This window comes from Ascaphus truei, chromosome 1 (genome assembly GCF_040206685.1).
Source record: "Ascaphus truei isolate aAscTru1 chromosome 1, aAscTru1.hap1, whole genome shotgun sequence".
NCBI classification, from domain to species: Eukaryota; Metazoa; Chordata; class Amphibia; order Anura; family Ascaphidae; genus Ascaphus; species Ascaphus truei.
The window spans coordinates 251072571-251076830 of NC_134483.1; the positions used below are offsets into that span (position 1 = coordinate 251072571).

Consider the following 4260-nt stretch of genomic DNA (forward strand, 5'->3'; position numbering starts at 1 on the left):
TCAAATTTGAGTAGGCTTGGTCTGCTTTTAATACGGTTTATGGAAATATCACACACAGAGAAACATGTTCTCAAGGGAGTTAAAACTTTTATTACATTTTAAAACAATTCAAATGATATTCATTCTACTGTCATGACAGCTTTAGCCAAAGACGGCTTAACTTTGTTGCACATATCCCCACCACCTCACCCTCCCAAAATGAAGGAAAAAGGCATTCTACAGTACAATATTTGATCTCAACACCTTCCCCAGCCATGGGGGTTTGCTGAGTCACATCACTCGGCGTAAACAAGCCTTGATTTCTTTTGTCATTGAGAGAGAGGAGATTAGGACAAACTATTGACTGTTATTATGCACACAGTACAATAAACTTGGACTTCCCCCCTCCCCCCTCCTGTAGTGCTTCATCACATGTGAAAGGAAAAAAATGGCTGCAGGATTAGGGAATTGGAGGCCTTGACTGTGTAACACTATTGACAGGCACACAAAACGAATAAACTATAACTAACCGTACCTGTAAACTATAATTAATTATTAGAAATTATCGGTAATACACACATGTCTAAAACAAATAATGCACATACTGTATATAATAAATACTGTAGAATGTGGAGAGAGTAAGCTCAGATATAAAATGGTTAACAATCAATTACAGTACTTTTAATATAAGGCTAACATTGAAAAAAATATTGTCAGTACCATACTTACCAGTAATATATTTACTGTACCTGTACTTTCCTTAATACAGTAAAGTACCGTATCTTACTACATGCTGGTGGCCTGCCCATTATGCTCTAAAAGTACAGGCAAAATGCCACTAATATGTCAATATAATTGTTCAATTTTTGAACAGTGAGTATGTAGTTCCAGAAACTCAGTATTCCTTTTCTTAATTCCTCTTTGTTGGACGGTGTAACAGGGGATTTATCCCTGTTCAGGAAATGTGCCTCTAATCCAGCAGTGTGGTGGTTAACTGCTGGTAGTCAATTAACCAACACCACCTGGCTGATTAGGTTTGTTAGAAAAGCCTGCCTTTGAGACAGGAAGTGGGAGATTTCCTGAGTCTCACAAATTGTGGGACTGACCATAGGAACAGATATCTTGAGCCTGCCAGAAGAAACTGCATGCTGCCTGCAAGACACAGGGGAAAGTATCTCTAAACATGAATGCTGATACTGCACCGACACACTTTATTCGAGCAAATACCCAGTATGTACCTGGCAGATACCTGGAATGCGCCGCTCCTCACCTCTGACAAGCCCCGTTGCGTTTGCCTTCCCAGCCTGGGTTCATGCCTGGCTGATGGGCGGCTGATCTGTTAAATGATAATGATTAGGATTTAATAGGCTGCAATGCTTCGCGTGTCTACCAGATGGCATAAATTCATGAATTGTAATGCAGTATATATATATATATACTCTGCAGTATTGCAGCCAGCGGGAATAAAATGCTTCAATCCCTGCCTGGAAAATACCTCAATGCACTCGGGCAGAAAACAGTCACAAACCTCAATACACCCGGGTATACCCGAATTCGTGGGACTAGCCGAGCTCGAATAAAGTGTGTCGCCAGTGTATAGCCTGAGGAAAAGGCAGCAACCCAGGAACAGAGAAGACTTTCCCTCCAACTACAAGAAACAGATAAGACTTTCCTTTAGAAGACTTTTTGTGTATCTGCAAATATCAAGATATATGTTTGGGGCTGAGAGACATGCTAAACTAAAGGGAGTTGTGGACTGCATAGGTTTCACTAGAAATACTCCCAAGTGGAACAGAAGCTTTGTTTGACCCTTTATTTGCATATGTTTGGATGATTTTCTTATGTTAAAGAAACAGGTGCAATAAAAGCCTTATTTAATTTCACCTTAAAAAAGTCTCCATTGCATACCTCTACGCATGTCCTCTTATAGATGGCTTAACAACCTTTCTTATATGATCCTTCATCACATGCCTGACCAATTCTTTCAGGTTCAAATCTGGTGATCTGGAATGGGAGGGGAATAAAATGGCGAATTAGTTGATTAGATAAAAACTTTTTAAAACAATTAGAAACAGTTACTGTACACTGGAACACTTACTCTGGTGGTGTCCTAACCCAGTTGATCCCGCTGGCAAGAATATAGGTAGTAGAGGCGGTATGTTTAGGGTCATTCTCCTGGAAAACCCGGCGACTACTAGATAATAAATCATGCCTAATGTATTGAGAAATACGGGTGTCAATTTGCTCTTGAAAAAACACTGGTTTCCTGGAACAAGAAAAGAAAAAAATATGAAAAATATGAACATTAGGGTACAGAATACACTACAGTTGTACATTGCATAAGGCAACAGCATGGGACTTTGTGCATTATTTTAACCTTAAAGATGATTATGCATCCTGGTCCACGTCTAAAGATTGCACCCCATACATGCATCTGCAGTGGGTGCTTGGGTCTCGGCTTCAGAGATAGCCGTCCTTTTTTGCAGAATGCAAAAGTGGCAAATCTCTCAAGAGCTACCGTTGTCTCGTCAAAAAAGATGACATCCTGAAAAGTCTCGCCACTTTCGATCCATGCTCGTACTTGGTCCACTCTTTTTATCTTGTTGGCCTCCCTTATCATAGGATACTCTCTGAAATGATAAGGAAGAATTTTTACAGGGTCTGTACAGGCAAACCATACTTTTAACTAATGTACAGTACTGTACAACACTTTAGCTGTACTGTCCTTACTACTGCACAGTAATTACAGTTGACAAATTAATATTGCTAAAATGAAGATACTGTTGATATATTTTTTAATGGACTGGAGGGGTCTCTGGAGAAGGATTGAAAGTGATGTTCAGTTTCCATTTTGTCTGAAGGAATGTGTCTGGTATAGATGGGAGGTTTTTCGCTTCTAAGTTGATTTACAACTGTGCCTAAAGTAACGCCCATATTCTTGTGATAGCGAGTACCAGGTACCTATTTATAGCTGTTTTGAGGCCAGTTCTAACCAGGTTTAATGAGCTGTAAAATGAATGGTTTAAGAATTAAGGAGTGGTTAGTGTAATCTGCCTAGTAACAGTTTTAGACAAAGGAACCAAAAGTGTATAAAAGTTTCTGCCTGGACACTCCCTGGCAGAGAGAGTCTTGTAGACTTTTGAATGAGTAAAATGATACTGTACAATAAACTAATTATTATCAATTGAATCCCATTTGTCAATTTGGAACATTGACAGATTGGCGACGAGGCATGGTATTCCAGCAACTCAGACACTTGGATTGAAGGAGACGGACGGCTCTCACTGGAACACTCAACATATGGCCATTATTTGATAAGGTAAGGCACCTTTTTAAAAAATGCCTTTAGTTTAAATAGTTGAGTGTTTCATGAGGCTATGAAGTCTCTGAAGTCTAGTCTGGGTGACAGAATTTCGATAATCAGTAGGTTATTTTAAATTTTAAGAGAATCAATTGATACTGTGTGACTTAGTGGCTGTGTGGCTTAGTGGTCTTGTGGCAATATAACGTAATTCTGCAGTTGTTATACTTTGTGGCTCTCTAAGTGAGAAGGCTTTGTGATTCTTTAAGTGAGAAGGAGGAAAAAAAAAGAGGAAAGAACTGTGTGACAATATACATTTGCAGCAGTTATAATCTGTGTGATCCTGAGTGGAGAAATTGAAGTCCTGTGTGGACAAAAGATCTAGTTGAAAAAGTTAAAATGGGTCAAGATAATTCTGTTGAGGAAAAGGAGGGTGCCGGAAAGAAAAAAAGAGAAAAAAAGGAAGAAAAATTATCTCCAAATTATATTAATTGCAAGGAAAATGAGAAAACTGGACCTAAAAATCAATTCTGTCTTCTGCCTCTTTGAAACTGTCTGTAGACCCCGAGCCCCCACCTTTTTTCATTGAAGGTAACACAGGAATTTGACCAGCTCAAAAGCTATGCAAATTAACATGTTGTTATTGCTACAATAGAATTCTAAAATAGAATTCTAAAATTGTTTTCAATTAGTTTTAAAGTAATTAATGTAGATTATAAAAGTTTTCAGATTAGTTAGAAGAATAAAAATAAAAAAGTATATTCTTATTAAATTAATTTTTGTAGGAATAAGAATCAAATGGTATTTAGTTTTTTCTCAGCAAGAATGTAGGTAAACAATGCAATACTGTTTAATGTGGTCTTTTGGTGTCATGCAAAGTTTTAAATTAGAAAGTCAGTATATTTTGTCAGAAATTACAAAGCCTCTAAAAGAGATGCAGGCATTGGCTAGAAAAAGGTATAGAGTAAATAAGTAAGAAT

At 37.9% G+C, this 4260-nt stretch overlaps 1 long non-coding RNA gene across 1 annotated transcript; it reads right to left on the reverse strand.

The window, feature by feature from the left end:
* Window positions 1-1846: 1846 nt before the first annotated feature.
* On the reverse strand, window positions 1847-3816 carry LOC142470652 (uncharacterized). The gene is made up of 3 exons (XR_012789298.1): window positions 2357-3816; window positions 2078-2245; window positions 1847-1983 (listed from the first exon to the last, which is right to left on the reverse strand). It is a non-coding gene; the product is annotated as an uncharacterized LOC142470652 (long non-coding RNA).
* Between the last annotated feature and the right edge of the window lie 444 nt (window positions 3817-4260).